The sequence below is a fragment of the Choloepus didactylus genome, chromosome 9 (genome assembly GCF_015220235.1).
Source record: "Choloepus didactylus isolate mChoDid1 chromosome 9, mChoDid1.pri, whole genome shotgun sequence".
In the NCBI taxonomy this organism is placed as follows: Eukaryota; Metazoa; Chordata; class Mammalia; order Pilosa; family Megalonychidae; genus Choloepus; species Choloepus didactylus.
Window position 1 is genome coordinate 83,257,892 of NC_051315.1, and position 23,233 is coordinate 83,281,124.

The 23,233-nt window shown below is 37.3% G+C and overlaps 1 long non-coding RNA gene across 7 annotated transcripts in view; it reads left to right on the forward strand.

The window, feature by feature from the left end:
- Positions 1-1,512: 1,512 nt before the first annotated feature.
- The window catches only part of LOC119544993, a 73,980-nt gene continuing 52,259 nt past the window's right edge, over positions 1,513-23,233 (forward strand). For 6 of the 7 annotated variants that reach the window (XR_005218994.1, XR_005218998.1, XR_005218993.1 and 3 more), the window contains exons 1-2: positions 8,687-8,782; positions 13,367-13,526. This is a non-coding gene — a long non-coding RNA (uncharacterized LOC119544993). Of the gene's footprint in view, positions 1,540-8,686; positions 8,783-13,366; positions 13,527-23,233 lie in introns of those variants that run through there. The other variant, XR_005218995.1, reaches the window with a different exon arrangement.

Consider the following 23,233-nt stretch of genomic DNA (forward strand, 5'->3'; position numbering starts at 1 on the left):
GGAGGCAAAGTATTTACCCTGTGCATTGCCATGTGACAGAAAAGCCAAGACCCTACGATCACCAGCTGCCAGCCTCAGAACACCACAGACTTCAGGGAGAAAGCTTTGCCTTGCTGAAGCTTTGATTTTTGACTAATCCTAGCCTCAGAGCTGTGAGCCATTAAATTTCCATTGTTTAAGCTAACCCATTATATAGTATTTGTTTTAGCCACTTGGAAGCTAAAACAGCCAGGTTTGGAAGATAAGAGTGGTGCTATAAAATCATAGTCCATGACCCGACTCCAGAACTCCCAACCATAACTGCCTCCAGGTGCCTGCTTCTCATACATTTGCCTAGACATTTATACATTCTCACTTGAAAATAAATTTCTTAGAAGACAGGTATCTCCTTTTGAGAGTTGACCTTGGAACTATTTAGCACCTTGTAAAGCATTATGTATATTCAAGGATTTAATATATGCCATTTTAATTATTTTGATTCTAAATTCATCTTGGCCATTTAAAACAATTCATTCTTTAGTCTCTGGAGATAGAGATTAAGACTGCCTTTCAATTCCACAAATATTGGTATAAGCTTAATATAAGCTTCTTGTATTTTAACCTCTATTATTCCCCAACAAGAATTGCATGTATTATTCCCTTCTCAGACATTTTCTCTCAATTAGAATTTCTAATGCATCCTTCCAGCAGTTATATCCAATCTCTCCTAAAACTCCTGCACCAAACTTGTCTCTGCCGAAAAGCTTTACTTGTTTAACATTACCAGCTCTAGTCATACTATTCCATTTCCTTTTAGCATCTATATACTTTGCTTGACTGAATTTATTATCCTTCTTAATATGTGTAGTTTATCCAATTTTAACCTGTAACCTTATCTTAACAGAAAGCACAAAAATATAGTTTCAGTGCTTTGTATCTAGTGCTTTGAAACTCATGTTTCTATATGTGTTATTGACAACGACTATACTTACATCTCCCTAAGAATATCTTAGCATTTCTTCACTGGTTATATATTCTCTTAGTTTAATTTTTAGAGTGAGGGCTGATCCAGAAGTGTGAATACGAATGTTTTTTGAGAGTGACCTCACACACATACACCATTATTCATGGAAGAGGACACACCCCAACCCAAAATAGCTTAGAAATCAGTAGTCTACAAAAATTTATTCAGAAAGCTCATAAGCTCCCATACATCTCCTCTTGTGACCCCAGCTCCTTTTCCATCTCCTTTAGATAACTAAGGAGAAGAGCTATATTATCAAGAGTTTCAGGGTTTAAAGGAAACCGAATCAATGACCTCCCAGATTCTGAATCTGGGGGGGGGGGGTGGATTTATTTAGCATCATTTTTGTTTTGTGGATTGGAGATGGAGCTTGAGGCCAAGAACTGAATGAGTCCCTTGTTACTTTCCAAGCTGAACTGCTTTATTCACCTATTGCAGGAAAAGCAGTTGAAGAGTTGCAGAGGCTGAGCTGTCTTAGCGAGCATACATTAGAGAGGAGAAAGCACAAAGAATGGACATTTGCCATTAACGGAAAGGTAAATCCCAGAGGTGGAGCCACATGTGTGGTAATTTCTAACATATCATTAATCTCACTTGACGGAACAACCAGGGATGTCATTCTCCGTAGTATTAATCAAGATTGAGATGACTGAAGAAGGTGAAGAGAGATCACTGGAGTGTTTGTTAACTTTTTGTATTGTCTTGCTCTTGTTAATTCATGATTGAGCTGAAGTCTGCTCATGAGAAGCTGAGAAAGCAGGAATAGTGTTTCTTCTAACAAAGTATTTAGGGAAGATCTAGAGGGTTCAAGGGTATTCTGGTCACACTGTTTTTGGAGGAATGGCCAATCCAGGATAGAATTCCTGTTTTTAAAGACAAGTAATTAGAAATAAATAAAATATGCATGGTACCAATACAAAATATAGAGTAAAATATAAGAAATGTCATATATCATGCAAAAGAGAGATCATCTCAAAAGATTGAGTCTAGAAATCAGTTGAAATTTATTCTCAAATAAGTTGCACTTGTGAGGAAATGAATGAAAACTAGACTAAATGAAACAGGAGTTGACAAAACAAGAGAATGAAATGAAAAAATGATTTGACAGGATTAGGAAAAGAAATAGAGAAATTGGGAGACTGAATAACTTCAATACATTACATGCAGCAAGATGCAGAATGAATTTACAAAAACCCAAGTAAACAACAAAAAGTAAATACAAAAACAACAAAAATGAGTCAATTAACTGGATCATGGCTTTGCGAAAATCATATGGAATGCAAAGGTTAACTAGAAAGAAATGAAAGGCAACAGAGAAAATGGAATAGACATGGTAGGGGATGGAGAGTAGGTGATTGAGGGTCAATACACAGACAATTGTCAGTGTGCAAAAAACGTTGAAACAGATGAAATGGACACATTCAAAAATATCATAAAAATATTTTTATGTAATGAAGGAAACATTGTTAGTTCTGATAAAATCACTCTCTATATTGGAAAGACTAATGTTTGACCTCCTAATATGGCACTAAGAATTTAGTTCTTTTTCCTATTACCACCCACATATTACTGCCACTCTTTTAATTTCATCACTTTCTTAATAGAGTTTATGATAATTTTGGCTATATTGGAATATAGTATTTTTATTAATACTATTATGGCTACATAAATTCTTTTTACAGTTGAGTCATGTAGTAAATCATAATTACATTACTTTCCCTTTCCCATATGTTCTGGTTTGCTAATGCTACCATTATGCAAACACCAGAAATGGATTGGCTTCTATAAATGAGGTTTATTTGGTTACAAAGTTTCAGTCTGAAGGCCATGAAAATGTCCAAATGAAGGCATGAACACAAGTATACTTCACCGAAGGAAGGCCAATGGCATCTGGAAGATCTCTGTTAGCTGGGAAGGCACGTGGCTGGCATCTGCTGATCCCAAGTTGTGTTCCAGCTCCACCCTCAGCTCCTGTGCATTCTTCAAAGTGTCTCTCTTGGCTGCAGCACCTCCTTCTGTCTATGAACACTTTTATAGGACTCCAGTGATTCAATTAAGACCCACACTAAATGGGTGGGGTAACCCCTCCATGGAAATTATCCAATTAAGGTCTCGCCCATAGTCGATTGAGTTGCATCTCCATGGAAACAATCAAAGGATTCCAACCCAATCAACACTAATACATCTGCCCCCATAAGATTGCATCATATAACATGGCGGCACACCATACAACTCTTTTTTCCTTTCTCTTTTCTTTCTTTCTCCCTTCTGTTTCCATCCTTCCCTCTCTCTCTTCCTCTCTCCCCACCACCCTTCTTTCCTTCCTTCCTTCCTTCCTTCCTTCCTTCCTTCCTTCCTTCCTGTTCTCTCTCTCTCACTCTTTTTGATTTGCTTTATTTTTCTTGTACCTATCAGTAATTTAACCTGCAAACTCTTTATTTGATTACTTTTTCATATCTATTTCACCAATTTCACTTCTTAAAGAAGTCATTATTAGAAACACCTGATCTGCTAAAATCTAGACTGATTGCCATCTCTACCTGATGAGGAGCATTATCCTGCTCTTGCCTTCTACCCATCACTCTGGGCATACCTTCTTCTGTATTGGGGCTCCTTTCTTCTGAAGTCTCATATCTCCCTTTTGATTTATTTACTCACTTCAATGGCACACATTCTTCATTACCTTCTACAAAAATGATACATGGATGGCAAATAGTTTAATATACTTTATGTCTGAAAATATCTATATTCTATCCAATATCCTACATTCTGATAGATAAATGATGGTTTTTAGCAGATGCATAAATAAAAAAATATAAGATAGATTCTTTCATGACAATTTAATCAAAATTAATTTTATTTTGAAAATATTTTTAAGTACATATAGAAAAAGTTGTAGAAACACAGATTTAAAATCATGGGGTCACAAAGATCTTCTTGTTGGGAGAACCAAAACCAGAAAAAGTACATTAAATGTTTAACCAATCTGACTATATAACCTGGACAGAAAGATGCATGATATTGAACATGTTTATATTTCAAGGACATTCTGGAAAACACCTTGAAAGATATATTATAATCAAAGGATTTATATCCTTGAAATCAATAAGAATAGATGATATCTTCACTAAAATAAAAAAAAAAGGGACTAATACAATCCAAAAGTATTGTTCATTTGAAATGAACAATAAATAAGAAAACAAGTAAAATTCACTAGTAGTTAAGAAATGTCAATAAAAGAGCAATAATATGTAATAATTCCCTCAACAAATTGTCAACATTTAAAAAAAAATAATATCCATTGATGAGGGAGGTTTGTATATGGACTGGCACTATGCCATAGATTGTGTTCCTCTTGAAGATATCAAGACAGCAATTTGAGTGCAAGGAGTCACTTTGAGAGGTGGTTTCAAGAATCACTGGTAGGAAAATCCCTGAGACGGAAAAGAAGGGAGTCTCCTTGTCACTGTGGGAAACTGAAATTCAGCTGTGCTGGGGAAAACTCTGAAAGACATTGCAGAATAAAGTTCAAATTTGTTCCATCTAAGGGACTGGTAAGCTTGAGTGTACACACACACACACACACACACATATATCCTACCAACCCTCATCTATCATTGATACATGGTGGGCCTAGCAAAGCCCTCAGAGGGAGAGTCATAGATGCTTAAATTTGGAGGCCATTGGCATATAGTAGACTTGTGAGTGTCAAGAGCATGTGGGCAGGGCTCTGACAGTCTCACACACATAGCCATGCACTATAAATGGGATTATAAATTGAAATAATGCACTCTTTCCTGATGGCAGCAGAATACATACATATATACATACATACATATACATGTATGCATATATTCCCACAGTTAGGGAATTCTGCAATTTTTTCAAATGTGCCCATTTATGGTAAATTTAAGTTTATTGCCCATTATTTTTTCTGAAATTATATTCTCTTGTTTTCTGTTCCATGATCTATACAAATAAGTCAAATTCATTGTTTCTATATAATTATGACAACTATTTCTTAGGCCTTTATAATAATTTTCCAACACCCTTTATTTTCTGTGTATGTAATTATGTATCTGTTAATCTGTCAATAATCATTGAGTCACACAACCTGTTTCCCAAAGTGGGGATTATAATTTTACCAGGATTAGGTTGTACTGGCTTAGTTACTTTATGTGTTTTCCAACTCCAGGTGTGTGCAAACACGTATATTTCATTTTTTTCTACATTTTGGATTTGGGAATCCCTTCCAAGCTGTACCTGCTGATGGAAGTTTCAATATAGTCATTTTATTATTATTTTTCAAATTTTGGTCTTGAATCAGTCTCATTGACAAATGATTTCATGTAATTTTAAAACATTTTTGATAATTCTAAAGCAAATAATTTATTAGACAAGATATTTGCAATATGTTCATAAAAGTATTTCACTATCCAAAAAGTATGTCAATGAGATCTAAGACTTGCCATCTTCTAAATTTTTTTTACCACAAATTTTTGCTTATAAAAGCTTACAGATGCATTATTTTTCTCTAATTGGCTTTTCCCATTTTTTTCCCCTTATCCTGCATTCTATTTTCAGTCTTCTCTCCTTTGAGTTTCATGGTTTACTTGTTCTTTATTTTTGTAAGTTTCATTTAAATTTACTTTTGGCCTTTCTCATTTTTTTCACCAAAGTGGATAGGCTTTTCTTGTATTTATTCCCAGTAACCTGACCTAGTTCCCTACTTAAGTTTCAGGCTTTAGTAGAGTCAGCTCTCAGTTCAGCCAAGTTGACTTCTTGTTATACTTATTATTCCTCATTTTCTTTAAGGTGGCTTTTTCTTGCACCCCCAAAATAATAAAGAATATCTGGTTCCCTGAACTACTTTGTCTTCTTTCTTAGAAATATACCCATATTTTCCTCGGCTTGTCAATGGCTGGCATAATTGAAATTCACTTTCTTGGTGTTTCTGTTCTCTGTCCTTTTCTTAAAATCGCAAAATCCATTAATCTCTAATCATGTTAATTGAGCTTCCCTTCTTTGGCTTCAATTTGCACGAAGCCTGTAAAAGTAGTACAAAGGAGCAGAATCTGTAAAGGAAATCTGGGGCAGTAGGACCCAGAAATCCAATTCATTTTTACTCTCCCCACCCATATATTTTTAACAGATTCAATTACTGAGGACATTGGGCCCTAACAGAGCATTATTTCATGTTTTTTATGTCTCGTCTCCCCAGTAAGGCTATAAACTTCTTAAGGCAAAAATGTCTTTTTAGAACTTGTATCTCCTAGAATACTGTTAATCAAAGTGTGAACCTAGACTTGCAGCAGGTGGCATGCCTGAGAAGCTTAATTAGAAAATGCAGAATCTCAGGCCCTACCTCAGACCTATTGTACCCAAATAAGAGGCATTTTAACAAAAAACTCAGGTGATTGGTATGCATATTATAGTTTGAGAGCATGGCCTATAACAGGGCTTGCACCAAGAGAAGTACTGATTAATTCATTGCTGTAGGTTGTAGTCATCTCTGCAGTGGTAATCAAAATAAAATGGTCTTTATAAGGAAACTAGAATAGTTGCCCTCCAAATTGCCAAATTCCTGCATCTGAGAAACTTCTAGATTACAAAAATAAATCTGTGACAGCAATGGTGGCCGAGCAGAGCCGGCAGCGGTGGTGGCTGCAGCCAGAGACTGCAGTGGTGGCGCTAGAGCTGAGTAGTGGGGCCCTGTAACCGGGAACGGCCTCCAGACCCTGGCACCATGATCCAAGCCCCCTGCCCCACCTCCTGCATACACACACACACACACAGGGGAGACCAGCGAGCCTGAAGCAAATGTTCTCCACACTAAGCAGCTTTAACAGGCTGTGGTGGAGGCTGTGCATCGACTTGACTTCATCCTTTGCAACAAAATCACTTATCAAGAAGTTTTCAAACCAGACAACATTAGCCTGAGAAAAAGCTGTGGGAGCTCCACATCAAGCTTATGTTCCTGCACCTAGTAGACAATGGGCAGAAGGCTGTGGAGCTGCTATGGAGAAAGGTGTACTACAAAGTTATCCAGCTTATCATTACTAACAAACAGCACATCCACAGCCAGAGCACCTTGGAATATGCTTACAAGACACCCTTAGTTGCTGTTATTGGCTTCTACCAGCATCTCCCTCTCTATATCCAATCCCACCACCAGCTTGAACTGCAATGCTGCATTGACGAGACCCATGTCACCAACCCCCTCATACAATGCAAGAAACCAATGTCTGTCTCAGGGAAGGAGATACATTGGGCACAGATGGCATGCCACCGATATCTAGTGTACCTTGGCGATTTGTCATGATATCAGAATGAATTAGCTGGTGTTGACACCATCTGCTGTTGAGAGATTTTACTACCATGCCCTGTCAGCAGCTCCCCAGATTAGAATGCATGGTCCCCAGCCCTGGAGCCCCTATCACACCAGGTTTGAGGCTTCTGATTCCCCCGATGACCCACTGGGTCCCAATGAAATCAGCATCACTAGCAATCTATAAGCCATGTCCACCCAGATATTCCAGGCCAAGCGCTGCTCTGACTAGCTCCCACCTTCAATAACCTGCTCCTCCAGCTCCCCCGGTCAACCTTGCACCTTGGTCAATCACAGGCCCTGTGTCAATGGGGATGTGGGCAAGCTGCAAAGCTAGCATCTAAGGAGTGCTCTGAGTCAGAAGAGAATGAGGTGACTCTGGCCTGGGGGGCAGGTGAAGAGGACATTAGAAGGATGGTGACCAATATCACAAGCCTCCCATTGGACATGGCCATTGGCCATTCCAATGTGGACATCAAGAATGTTCTGGACTTCCACAAGCAGTAGAAGAAGATTAGCTGAGACTAGCTACCAGGACCTGCCATGGGGCTGACTCCTCCAGATCTCTCCTGCCCTACCTGGAAGCCACGACCACCACCCACAGTCACTCCACCACATGCAGACTCACACATGCACACAGAATAGAAGCCCAGTGGCACACAGAGGCTGCAGGGAGGTCCCAGGAGTGGTCAGGGAGGGCAGGGTTCCACCTGGTACTTAGTTGATGTCAGGAAAGCTAGGATAGACCTTGGATCAGGAGAGGGCTGTGAGCCTCTAGCCAGCCTTCTTGCTTTGACCCCGCTGCTGTCCCCAGGTGCAGGTGGCAGGCATGGGTGTCTGCATTCCTTTCGAGTAGTTCCTGGACCTCTGAGGGGAAGAGACAGCAGAAGGGACCTGTCTTCCTCACCCAAGATCCAGGGTAGTTGGGGGCCAGGAGTTGGGACCCTCCAGGCCCTGGGGAAGAGTTGGATAAGACCAGATGTCTGGGTGTAGACCCTTCTCCTCAAGGACGACCCATCCTCCTTTCATCTTCCTTTGTGGGGTGTAGGCCCCCTAGAGCCATAGGGACTCTTAAAGAAATGGGGCCTGATGGGGCCTGGAGCTGTCAGCCCTGAGTAGCAGGGTCAGGGGTACTCCCTTCCTTTCTGCCTCAGAGGCCTCCCACACAACTGTACCCCCTTTTACTTTCTACCTTCCACTGTTGAGCTTGCAGGGCAAAGAGCAGGCCCCACCTAGGACTGCAGGCAGTCTGGCCTGTGACAGTGAGGTTTCTCTGCCCATCAGCCCCACAGTGAATGCTTTGTGCCCTTGGCTGCTATATTGAGACAGAGTTAAATGACGTAAGAGAAGGGGAGGGGAGAATGCAGCCTGAGGCCACCACCCCCTTGCCGCCTCAGAAGGGCTTTCATTATGCCCAGAGGGAGAGCTGAAGACAAGAGTTCTACATCCAGGTGGGCAATGGAAAGGTGTGGCCCCCTGAAGCTGCCTGCTCAGGGGCCTTCTGTCCTAGTGGGCTTCCTTGCTTTTACCCTTCCCTGTTAGCATGGGACTAACAGCCTGGGGAGCTGAGCATGGGGCTAACTTTTTGGATGCTGAGGTGAATGTGAGAAAAGTGGGAGCAGAGATAACGAAAAGCTCAGGGCAGAGAGTAGAGTAACTGGAACAGAGCTGTGTGGGAGGCTCTGCCCTCAGGCTGAAAGTATAACACAGGCTGGAGCTGGGGGAGGTTGTGCCTCAGCTCTGCAGGAACCTCCAGCCCCCAGCCCTCAGGCCTCAGCAATAGCCAGCTCCTCAAACTCTGCTTAGAGGAGAGCAGGCTCTCTGCCTCATTCTTTAAGACAGTAAGTCTAGGAAAACCTGGCGGGAGGGGGTCTACCCCCCACCCCCTGCCCCCGTCCCTGGCAGAGACTGATATTAAATCTTCACTATTAAGACCTCTCCAAATAAATAAACATATCTGTAATTTTATCAAAAAATACTAAATTTTCATTACAGGTTTATTTTTAAGTTTTGAGGAGTCAAATTTTGAGTTTTATGTTACATAGTTGGAACATTAATTTCTCAACACTTTCAACCGATAGATTTATTTTGTGGTCACTTTAATAGACATTTTTGTTACTAAGTACATGTTCACTTTTTAGTGGTGTCTAGTATTACAAAGCATAATGTTTTGGGGATACCTCCTTTTCCTCAAAAGCCGCCTTCTTTTCCTATGCTTTATATTCTTTTTATGTCTGAATTGAAGAAGGTTGATCATGGAAATAATCATACATGATTTGGAATTATTTTTTCTTCCTCCTTTACTCAATCAACTCATGGCCTAAAGTCAATTAAATAATGAAATCAAGTCAGTTCTCATGGATTATTTCATTTATTATTATGGTGTAATTGTAGAAGAGAAAATTCTCAAAGATTTACCTTACCTAATCTCTTTATTTGCCTTGTATCACTACTAAAAGTTTTTACAAATAACTGTTGAATCATAGAAGCATTATCTAACATGCACACTCTTTTAACAGTTGTACTGTCAGTCTACTCCTAGTTCTCTAGTCAACTATTTTAAATTTCTTAATCATTGTTTTGTGTTTAAAAGTAACAGCTTTTACAATTATTTATTATTATATTTTACTCTTGAAATAACAAATATGAATTTTAAAAATTTATCATATTTTTATTAGAATTTTTATTGAGATCCTTGTAGATTTACATGCCATTGTAAGAAATATTACAGAGACATCCCTCTTACCCTCTAACTAGTTTCCCTCAATGGCAACATTTTGCAAAACTAGCTTACAGTATTATAATCAAGAGTTCACCAATCAATCAAGAGGATCACAATTCACCAATCTTATTCAGTTTGTCCCAGTTTAACTTGTATGCATTTGTATGTGTCTATATTGAGTTCTATACAATTTTATCAACTGTCATGCATCCACCACCTCAGTCAAAATATTGAATAGCATTATCACAGAAGGATCCCTGATGTAGCCATTTTACAACCTCCCTCCAGCTCCCAAATCCCACTGTTTCTAGCCTTGGCAACCACTAATCTTAAACCCATTTCTAAAATATTGTCTTTTCAAACATCTTATATGAATGGAATCATATGATATGTTATCTTTGGAGATTGGTCTTTTTGCTCAGTGTAGTTCTTTGAGAATCGATACAAGTTGTTGCATGTATCAACAATTTGTTCATTTTTATTGCTGAGCAATATTTCATGGAATGAATGTACCAAAGTTTGATTAGCCATTCAGCTGTTGAAAGACATCTGAGTCATTTCCTTACTTTAGCTATTAGCAGAACATTCATGTACAGGCTTTTGTGTAAATATATACTTTCATTTCATACATTTTAATATCATTTTTATTTCAAATGGGTGATATTTCCAACATGTAAAGCATATACACTTTTCACTCCAGGTCATACCTATATTTTAAAATGGACAATAAGATATAATGATAATACGACTTGTCCATAATACTTATTGAACTGATTATGTAACATGGTTAACATATGGGATTACATGATCATTGCTCACATTCAAGTTAATATGGCTCTGTCTATTCAACCTTTTAAAAGACCAATGCTGAAACCAAACTAAATAGCAGGTTTTGGCCAAATGTTTATGAATTCCTAATGTTTCCAAAAGCTTAGTCACTGATCTAATAAACTTTGAACAGGTACTACCATTCACCTGATAATAGTTACACACATTTCAAGCTTGATTCAAGGAAGTAAAAAAGAAAAGAAAAATGAATCTACCAATTTTAGTGCTTTATAAACTTCAAATAATTTTGTGTGTGTGTGTGTGTGTGTGTGTGTGTGTGTGTGTGTGAAGCCTCTAAATTTAACTCATCCATCATCCATTAATTTAACAAATAACTATTAAATGCCTACTATAAGATAGGCCCAAAGCCAGTGCTTGGAACACAGAGATAAATAATGTGCTCCTTACACTCGAAAAGCTCATTGTTTAGAGAATACATCTTCATTGCTGAGATAAAAGGCAGTCATGTTGCAGTTATGATTAAATAGTATTGTTGGAAGTTGGTAGTAGATAATTTCTTATAATGGTATAGAGAAAATAATATTTTATGTAATGGAGAAGTTAGGAATCAATGCATGATTACAATTATTGAATCATTATATAGATATTTCTTTTCACTTTCTTGTGTATTAGAATAACCATAAGGAAATACTTGAAATTGCTGAACTTTAATCTAGTTGACTTGATCTCTGATTATGATTGTATAACTATATATCCCTTATCTTGTGCCCTTGTGACTGACCCTCACTTGTGCCCTTGTGGTTGTAAAAACCTTGTGACTGGCCCTCACTTGTACCCTTTTATCAGATTTTTCAAATTTAGGGTCTTATGATCACTAAAGACAGCCCCTAGTGTTTATTAATGAAGGGCCTTGAGTCAGCCCAATTCCAAAGCTATCTTGATAAATGAAGCTGGATCTAACCAAAATGGGCCTGCCGGACATGTGCAGTAGCTTAGACTTTAACCTATAAGTGACCTATACCTCATTATAATACTAAAAATCACACCCATCATCATATTAAGGCTGCCATTTTCTTACACACGTTCTGTGACTAAGCATGTAATCAATCTGCATGTGCTCAACAATTAGATCATCTCTAACCTTGTCATCTCTAGCCATCAAGCCTAAAGCCTGCCCATCTTTTAATGCTATAAAACTATCAGAATTACTACTGTTCAGGGAGACAGATTTTTAGGCTTTGCACGTAGCAATAAACTCTTTTTCTCTTTGAAACCCCGTTGTCTCAGGAATTGGTCATTTGTGCGTGTTGGGTAGAGAACTACCACTTTTTCTTTGGAGAAAGAGAAAGCCACCTTTATCAAAATATTTTTTCCAGCTAGATCCCATTTTGAGACAGTAATTTGTATTTTAATTCCTCCTCCTTACTGTTTCCCACGTAGGTAACTGGTATTTTTCACTTAACTCCCTTAGGTATGTGTCATGGCTGAAAGCAGAAAGAGTCTGTAAATATTCCTGGTTTTGGTTTCCTAAAATTTAAATTCTCAGAAATTTGAATGCTTGCCCAGATGGGAAAAGGAAGGGAGAGGAGGATACTTGGGTAGCGACTGAGTCTATGAAGAAACAGGAGGGTGGGTGTGAGTGAGGCTTCTTCCTCAGATTAAAACATATTCTCCCGCACACAAGAAGAAGTATAGAAATATCTGTGTTTCCCTGAGCAACACATTTTGAGGCTTGCTTTCTGGTGGGACCACCAGAGATGTGGAAAAATATGAGACTGTAGTGATACTTGGTGCAGCCAGTTCACATCACAAGATTCTTTTGACCCACAGAGCAGAGCATCACCAGACCTGAGCAGCCATTGGGGCAGAGACAAAGGACACCTGAGTTATATATAGAATTGCCTCATCCATGTAGTGTCATTGGATAAGATCTTGACTGTGGCAAAATCTGGGGAATAAAGGAGAGCTATATTTTATTTAAAATTTATTTTCTATTATAAAGTTTTCTATTTTATTTATTTTATATTAAAATTAAGGTTGTACATCAGTCAGGGTTCTCCAGAGAAACAGAACCAAGAAAATTTACTTTAGGAATTGGCTCATGTGTTTGTAAAGACAGGGCAAGCTGGCAGGCTGCAAACTCAGGCAGGAGTTAATGCTGCAGTCTTTAAGCAGAATTTTTTCTTAGCGTGGAGACCCCAGTTTTTGCTCTTGAGGCCTTTCAACTGAGTGGATGAGGCCCACCCACATTATTGAGGGTAATATCCTTTATTTAAAGTCAACTGATTTAGATGGTCATGACATTAACATCACAACATACCTCCGCAGCAACATCCATATTAGTGTTGTGTTAAAAACAAAGCTGAGTTTGCAGCCTAGCTAATAAACACATAAAACTAACCATCACAGGTAGAAACAATGCTTTGTGTGCACCTGTGTTTGTGGCTTGGAAGTCATACCCATACCCACTGCTAAGCCTACTTTGGGTAGAAATTTGTTTCTTTTTTGTTTGTCTGATGCTCAGGTTTTATAAAGACGAAGGAATGTTCTCTGATCAATGAAAAAGAAGAAAGTGCAGGCAGAGACAACCACAGCTTGGAGAAAGGACCAAAAGAGAGGAGCTAAGTTTGAGTGCACAAAAGAAGCAGAGCAAGAAGAAAGAAGAGATGTTTAAAGAGGAAATGGTAAATGTGTATGATGCAAACTTCTCCTCATATCCCTTAAGAAATATTTAATAAAACTAAACACTGAACTCCTGAAAGGGTGAGTGTGATAGGATGTAAGAAGAAAAGAGTGAGAGTGCTAATGCCTCATAGTGATTTGAATGAGCTAGGCAGATCAGGCTGTGAGGATAGGGGAACACCTGACATCTGGATTACACACTGGTTATGAAGTAGCTGTAATTCATGTGTGCCATGATTCCAGTGGTAGATATATCATTAGAGGCCAGAGTTTGTATTTATCTGGTCAGGAAAAAAAAAGATAAAAAGACCACAGTAAATTTTCTCTTTTTAAAATTGAAGTAAAGCAAAAATAAAATTGCACATTTTGCTGCATTCTATACAAACTCTAAATGGGGAAAAATACATAAATATACATTTGCTTCTGGGAGTAAATTCCCATTTAAGTGGCTGCTGATTTTGTTTTCTACTGCACTGACTTTATACAAAAGGTTATATGCTATAGACATTCTAAGAAGGAACTAAGGTAATAAATCTAGCTATGTATTTTTGTAGTCACTGTTAGAATGATCTATGGAGTCTTGTGTCATATCATTAGCACCCACTGGGCACTTTGATTGCATGCAATGATAAAAATAAAAAGTGCAGTTTTTTCAATGTAGTTAGTTCATTGGAAATCAAGCACTGCTATAGCTTTCATAGTATTATCATTTGTGTTATAAACAAGAGTCTTAAAAGACCCAAAAGTATATTACTGATGATTTCTCTCTGGGCTCAGAAATAAAAGGAAAAGAACATGTACATTTCCTATGCTGTAGCATCTGGTTGCTATAGGCCTTATATATTTTTCTCCATTCATCATCCAGAAAGGTTGACAGTTACAGTTTGCCACAGTGCATCTTAGAGGAGAGAGATTGGTAGGCTTGATGCTAAAATCAGCAGAGACTATAGTAATAACTATATATAGTTGTTAAAGACTATGTAAGATAAAGTTGTCAAATGATGTGGACGCAATCCTCCTTAGAATCCTGGTTTTGCTTTTCCTGGGAATGCCTAGATGCTTAGAGGCTTGCATAATATGAGCCTGGAGATCATTTAATGAAGGCATGCCTTATACAGGGACATCTTGTTTCATAGTCACCAGTTTCACACACATGACAGTTAGTTGTGAGATGAAAGGGCAAAGTGTGTAGGAGACCACTGGTTTTTACTTGGAACAAAAATTTGCTCATTGATACCATTTGAGAAAGAATATTCCATTGTATAACTATTTCCCATGTCATTTTGAAACTTTCAAAGCAGGCTTCAGAGAAAAACCTTGCTCAATCTCTAATTTTACACACTGGCAAGAAAAGTTTTGTTCAAGTAGAAGTTGAAGAGGTTGACAAGAGATTAAATTGACCAAGAAGGAAAAAGCAGGAAGGTTTTAGAGGAATTGCTAAGAGAAAGTGTCAATAATTGGACTTGTTATTGAGAAAAGAAATGATATAAAAGATATTTTAGAAAATAAAATGCATGCTGATCGGTCAAGGCCTTGTAGTAAACTGTAGTCAACTGTAGTCCAGTTCACCAGGTACTTTTTGGACTTCTACTGCATGTGCCCGGAACTGAGAACTCATTCTTAAATAGTTAAGATCTTGTTAGGGAAATGACACTTTCACATTTGGAGGGGAAGGGAATGGTTGGAAGGGTAAGGTTCAGCTCTGTGGCTTTGCTGGGGAGCAGAGCACAGAAAAACCCGCAATGACCAAAGTGTCAATTAGTCCTCAGTAGCTTTTGAATGAAGGCAAATATGTCTCAAGGATTTTCTTCCCATAGAAATGGGAATAAAAATGTGTCTTTCACATGTTTCGCAGAAGTGGAAAGAAAAGAAATTGCACTGTTCACAAAAAGTACCATAGGCAGTTATGATAGATTATGACTGAGGAGAGAGGAAAACAATTATCATAAATATCTTTGCTTGCTAGTAGAAAAGAAAGACTCTTCTGTGTGGTATTCTTGTGGCTGAATGCTGATCTTGACTCTGAAGTGATCTGAAAACCATATTGGGTATCTGCATTGACTCCTCTTACAAAACTCCCAGGGAACTGGGCTTCCATCTGAATGAGCTCCTAGGTCTCTTAGATAAGGACCTAAGCCACCCTGGAAAAATCTTCCCAGAGGCATGGCAGACAGCATATGTGCGAAGTCCTCACACTAGAAGGCCATCTCAGTTATGCTGTCTGGAGTGTGTGTACATAAAAGAAGTTGAGGTTTTGTTCATTTTCATTGTTTTGTTGTTCTAAACTCCATTTATCACTTGAATTTTAATGGCCATTTTCAGTTCTTCGAGTTCTCCCAATTTTTCACTGCCTCTCTATTCATGTCCTGTCTTTTCTCTGGATACTCCCTACCTGTGGACTTGGACCACACCTTTTTCCTATTATAATATTCTTTCTGACTCCTTAAGGATTTAGCCCAAGAGAATGCACAATCGTACTTGCTCATGCCAGTTTTAAGTGAGATCATTAGCTCTGAACTTGTTCTTGCCCTTTGGAAACATATTATTTTCATATTTCCCCTTCTGAACTTAAGTAAGTCCCAGTTATGGTTCTTTGCGTGTGAGCTATGGTATCCACTCTACTTTGGATGTCTGCAGGTGATTTTGAACCCTGTGTTCTTTGAAGTCCATCAAACTGCTTGCTGTTTTATGACCACAACTTGTTTGTTTCCATCTTTATACCTTTCCTTTTTTTTTTGGAAAGTTATTTCCATGCTCTTACTTGAAAGACTTCATTTCCTGAAGGGAAGTGAAACACTTCAAAATCTATTTCAAAACACATTGATCACAGAAGGCATTTTTGCCTGTTCACACTATTATGGATTTTGTTTAATTTCACTATTTTGTAACATATCCTCAGTAGTTTTAAAATATGCAATACTTTTATTTCCAATTTATTCCAAAATCGGTATAATGACATATATAATACAGAAAGTAAGATTAAAAGAATTTCAAATGAAAGAAATGGAAAAGAGGTGCACAAAATAAGATGAACATCAGTAGGTCTTAATCTCTTGGCTAGAGATGGACCACACAAACAATAAATAATAGAAAAACATATCAGTTATCAGAATCAGTTTTTAAAATAAAATCTTCAGGAAAAGCACTTCTGAGACCAGAGAGACACTCTCCTGTGAATCTCCTCTTAAAGAAAAGTGTGCAGTATAAGGGTAAACTTACTTAAGAATACTCTCACAGAACCCATCTAAAAATTCTCAATAGGTAACATAATTAAGCCTTATGCACTGTCATGTATTTGTTTAATCTGATAGGCATATAAACCTGGAAAACATATTTAAGAATATGTTAAATTATAAAATATTTCACTCAAAGAATTGAATAATAAAATTATTATTTTATTTCAAGGAATTGAAAATAAAACTTCAGAATAAAATTGCCAATGTCTGAGTACAGAATAACTGTAAGTCAAAGACAAAAGATAAATAAATAAAGCAAGGCCAACTCAAAAAATGCTTTCCAAGACCAGTCCTAAGGGTTGCCTCTTTGCAAGTTCTTTCTTTTCCTCTGGCTGATTCACCAAACCTTAGAAGAACTCATAATTTGTACTTTGGCCTAGTGAAAAAGCCAACTCTGAAAAGAGGAGTGCTAACAGTCCAAGGGAAAACAATGAATTCATTGGTCAGCTTCTCTGGCAGCCTTCTCATTTCCTTTGGGCTTCTCGGCTTCTGACTGGCTGTGATGTTGAAAGCCAACATCTGCTTTATGAGAAGCCAAAGCTAGAAGAGAGTTCTGGTTTATACGTATATATATATACATATATATACGTATATATATACGTATATATATGTATATATATATATGCACTACACACACACAGACACACACACACACTCATATTTCTTTTTTTTTCCTTACAGAACACATAGGAAGGGAAATCCCCCACTTCCAAACCCACATGAGTTATGTAATAGACAACTATTCTTGAATCCAAAAACAATTAAATTTCTTTCTAAATACTTTTCCAGGTGCTCATAGACTCTAGATTTGAATTCCCATTTCAATCAGACCAGGAATTCATGTCTCAAGATTTAGAGATTTTTTTCTAATGCTGCTGTTCATAACTACCATGCTGCTATTTTTTTTCTTCCAAGAAATGTAAAATTCTTAAGATCTGGTAGGGTCCAATGTAATCATTTCATTCTTGATATGGAAAAACATCCAGACAGATATAGGATTTATATTAATAGTTAATAGAAAACTCACACAGTATGTTTGTTTGCCAAATAGAAAAACCCAGCAAAGAAGTCGAACCAAAAACTCTTTCTTTATTAAAAAAAAATGTATGTACACACAAAATCTTTCCTTGAATTTTAAGGAATTCTTGAACCTCATTAAACCCTTTCAGAATTCATGGACCCCAGTTCAAAAACAGCTGCTCTAAGATGTACCTATTTTAAAAAGGTGAACTTTCTCATATAATGTCAAAACATGAGATTATTATCTTAATTTAATTACCAACATTTGCAAGACCAGTCCTAAGGTTTCCTCTTTGCAAATTCATTCTTTTCCTCTGGCTGACTCACCAAGCCTGAGTTAGAAGAACTAATGATTTGGCACATTGGCCAAATGAAAAAGCCAACTCTGAAAAGAAGAGTGCTGACTAACAGTCCAAGGAAAAACAATGAATTCATTGGTAGAAGTACTGAATTCATTGGTAGAAGGTAGAAGTAATCTACTTTCCATCCTTTTTACATTTCCTTCCTTAGCGTTTACATCTCTCATTACTCACTTGGGAGTCGCATAGTACAGAAGAAAGCTCTTTTCTTCAAATGGGAATAAAATACCTTTCCCATATGTTTACTTTAAAGGAATAATACTTTCACCAATTTTGGATTCTGTAGGAAAAAACTGCTGACCATATGTTGATGATCAAGTAATTGCTAGTATTGCTGTTCATTTTTGAGTTCTGAGGAGTCTACAGAGAAGTGGCAGAAAATTTTAAAGATGTTCTTTCTATTGTTAGAATGACTTACAGTTCACTATATGGTCATTTTAAAATGTTTTCTACTGGTAATAATGTTACATTGATTATACCTTGAAAGCCCATATGATCCATTTGTCACCTCTTAGCTGGGTAGTTGAGCTTCTATGCTATAGCAGTGGATTGGAAAACGTGGGTACTTGTACATTTTTGTGACTTTCTCTTCCTTACAAATCCAAGATTCCACTCACCCCTGGCATCAAAAATTATACAAATAAGTACCAATGAAAGTGAATATGTTGCATTTTCCATATTAAAGCAATATAATTTAATAAATATTTTCCAAACGAAGATAGAGAAGGCTTTCATATCAGTAACAATAACAGAATTATTTATTTTAAAAAGCAGATTTTCTTCTATGTGCTCTGGTCCAGCTTCTGGGAAGAAGGTCAGAATGAAGATTATATTTTTGTTCCTTCACTCTATATATTTTCTGTTATCACTCAGGTAAAAGCACTACACATACTTAAATATTACTATGAATATATCTTTTAAGAAAACAGGACAAAATGCTACTTTAACAGAGCTGAAAACTAATGCACTGTGCATTTGCACCAGTGTTCTAAAGGTGATCACCACAGAGAATGCAAGGCGGCAGGTGGTGAAATCTGAGACTGGGACAGGCCTCCCTGAAGTGCTAGACTCAGTTTTTAATTTCCTGTCATTTTCACTTAGAGGTTAGAAGTTAGTAAGAATCAAGGCTTGGCCAGGTTATGTCAAGTCTTTCATCCATCCAATATTTTATTCTGCTTTCTGTCAGTGACCAATACCCAATGAAAATTCTTATCATTTACCCAGCAGTTTGTATTTTCAGTGCACTTTACATTCATTAGTGAAACATGAGAATCTCCACCTGAGGCTCAGCTTGCATGAAATCTTTATATTCTCTTCTCCTCTCCCATGTCTACCTTAGTAAGATTTGCTAATGAAGTGTATTCATCTGACAAGTACAGGATAATCTTTACATCTCTATCAATTTCAAAGAATTTCTCTTTAGCTAAATATTTCACGTGCATATATTTCTACATAAATGGGATCATACAGTACAAAAGCTTCCTATACCTAATTTTTCACTTGATTAATTATAGACACCCTTTTAAGGGCCCATTTTTATAATACTATTACCTACAAGGTTTGATTTGCAGGACAGTAGCTTTCTCGGTTCCTGAACTTGTTACCAATACCTCTATCTTTTAAAGCGTCTTTACTATCAGTTAGTCATGGAAATGGAATCAGGATTTCAAGCAACAACATCCAAATTGCTTTTTAACAGTAGTAGAATCATGAAGTAATGAGGATGATCATTACATCAGTGAGACAGACATGGGATTTTGTGAGGGCACTTGAATTGCCAAAAAGGGTTGGCAAAACCAAGTTTATTGGCAAAATATTTTCCTTTCAAATCTTCAGAATTTTATCTATAACTGGATAATTCAGTAAATCACATAATCCTGGAAAGCAGATGTTATATATTTATTACAAAAATAAATCAACATGGATTCTTGATTTACAAAAAGGTTCTTCAGAATAAAACTAATAACCCCTGACAATTATACATTTAAATATTCTTTAACCTAAGCCTAAAATCTTACAATTTCTAAATTTTCAGTGTGCCTCAATAATTAGGAAATGCTGCCATGAGAGAATTTAGAAGTAAATAGAAAAATACAGGCAAACAAAGGGCTCATGTGAATATGTATAGGAAAATGAAATGTTTATTACCAACAATTTACTGACTTCTTTGTCCTTTTATTTTATTTTCAAAATAACCCTGTATAAGTATTTTATTCCCACTGGAGGAAATTGAGACTTTCCCATAGGGCTTTTTCTTATGCCATATCCTCAACTGAGTAAGAGAAGAATTAAACACTAAAAAAGGAAATGTAAAAAAAAAAAAAGGAAGATAGATAAATTTCTTAATATTAAAAAAGAATATGAAAAAAATTAACTGTGAAAAGTTAAAATTTAAAAGAAAGAGCATGCATTTTAAAGCCACATCTTTTGTCAGAAACTTCATTATTTAATGGAAGAATTAATCTAGGAAGCATAAATAAGGGTTATATTTATGGATGTCATAAAACCTAGTGTGGTGGTTTGGAGCAGTATGTACCCCAGAAAAGCATGTTTAAACTTAATCCATTTCTGTGGGTGTGAACCCATTGTAAATAGGACCTTTTGATGAGGTTACTTCAGTTAAGGTGTGTCCTGTTAAGGAAGTTAAGGAAGGCCCTGGGTCCCCTTCCCTCCATAGTGATTTCACCTAGCCACGTACTTTACCAGGACAGACATTAAAAGTCATCAGACCTCCCCAGGGGAGGAAAAGATGTGTTGAAAGCAAAGCTTGAAACTCCCCTCCACATCACTTTTGATACAGAGCTCCACACCCTTGTGTCACAAGACCCTGCTGAAACTCTGTTCTCACACGTTCCTTGTCCTAACCCTTATAACCACCCCCTGGCACCCCCTGCTTTTGTGGAGCACTAACTTCCATCTTTCCCAGTGGGCCACCGCCATGGAACAAATCATCTCCTGCAAGTAAGTCTTATTAAAATCATGTCTAACTCGATGCCTGGCATGTTCTTGGTCCTAGGGCTAAGATGTGTTGGAACAAAGTGTGACTCACCTTAATCAGATGGGTCTTAATCCTATTACTGGAGTCTTTTATAAGCAGAATAGAATTCAGAGAGAGAGGGAAAGTCATGGGAAGTAAGGGAGCTGAAAATTAATGGAATCTGGAAGAGAAGGAAGAGGCCAGGAGAGGCCCCTATGTGCATTGCCATGTGACAAGGGAGCCCAAGGCCAACGATCAGAGGTAGCCAGCCCCAGAATGCCAATCTTAGGAGAGAAAACATTGGTTTGATAAGGTCTTGATTTGGAGTTTCCCCTAGCCTCAAAATCATGAGCTAATTCCCATTGCTTCAGCCAACCCATTGCATGGCATTTCTTTTGGCAGCCAGGAAACTGAAACACCTAGGTAATTGTGGAAAATATTTAATGGTAAAATAGCAAAATTTTGTCACAACAGAATGTGTTGCACATTGGAATCTAAGGCAAGGGAAAGAGTACTATTTAGTTAATATTGGGAAGACAGTGGAGTGGTACATAGGAAAGCAGACACAGTATGAATGGGGAAAAACTGTTCAGGTACATGTTCTAAGAAGAAGTTAGCAATGAAAATTCATGGGATTCCAGAGGGTGCCAAAAATAGGTCTTAAGAAGCTGTTTATTATCTCAAATGAAACAGGGATTTCTGGCTTGGGCAGAGACTGTGGGTATTACCTAGCATTCCTTATTTTAGGACCTACCATTATTTCAAAGGCCTCTGAGCCTTTCATCACACACACACACACACACACACACACACACAAACTGTATTGTATCTTCTGTACAACTTTCTGACCCAGGTGTTATTTCCTCCTTTTTATAAACAAGAAAACCAAGACACTATCCTGTATAGGGTAGTTCCAGTGCTCAAGTTATTCTGAGGTGGTCTAAACTATTATTTACATTGCAAACAAAGTAAGTATGGGAATTGAGAGTAAGCATTTAGAAACTTTTATAGTGATTTGCAGAGTAATTCTAAGTTTGTTAAAGCTAATAATAATGATAAATGGCTTTGTATTTTTAAATACAGTTTTGAGATATATTCACACACCATACAAATTATCTGAAGTATATAAACACTGGCTCAGGGTATCATCACATAGTTGTGCATACAGCCCATGATCAACTTAAGAACATTTTCGTTACTCCAGAAAAGAAATAAAAATAAAAAAGAAAACCCAAATCATCCCAAACCCCTTATTCCCCACCCCCTTTATTGACTTATAGTATTGGTGTTGTTACTGTTGATGCAAGAGTATTAAAATATTACTAACTATAGTCCATAGTTTGCAATAGGTGCATTTTCCCCCATATATCCCTCTTTTATTAACTCCATATAATACTGTTGTATATCTGTTATAGTTCATGAAAGAACTTTTTTATATTTGTACAGGCAAACATGGATGTTGTTCACCACAAGATTCACTTCATTATACATTCCCATATTTTAACCTCCAGTCTTCTTTCTGGTGACATACATGACTCTAAACTTCCCCTTTCCACCACATTCACACACCATTCAACACTGTTAATTATTCTCGCAATAGCATGCCACCACCATTTCTGTTCATTTCCAAACATTTAAGTTCAGCCTAGTTAAACATTCTGCACATATTAATTAACTACTCCCCATTCTTGAGACTTATTCTATATCTTGGTAACCTATATTCTATATTGTATGCCTATGGATTTACATAATATAATAAGTTCATATCAGTGTAATCATACAATAGTTGTCCTTTTGTGTCTGACTTATTTCACTTAACATAATGTCTTCAAGGTTCATCCATGTTGTAATGTGCTTCAGGACTTTATTCCTTCTTACCACTGAATAATATTCCATCTACGTATATACCACATTTTGTTTTATTCATTCATCTGTTGATGGATATTTGAGTTGTTTCCATCTTTTGACAATTGTGAATAATGCCGCTACGAACATCAGTGCGCAAATGTCTGTTGGCATCCCTGCTTTCGGATCTTCTGGATATATTCCAAGTAGCAGGATTGCCATGTCTTAAGGCAACTCTATACTTAGCTTACTGAGGACCTGCCAAACCATCT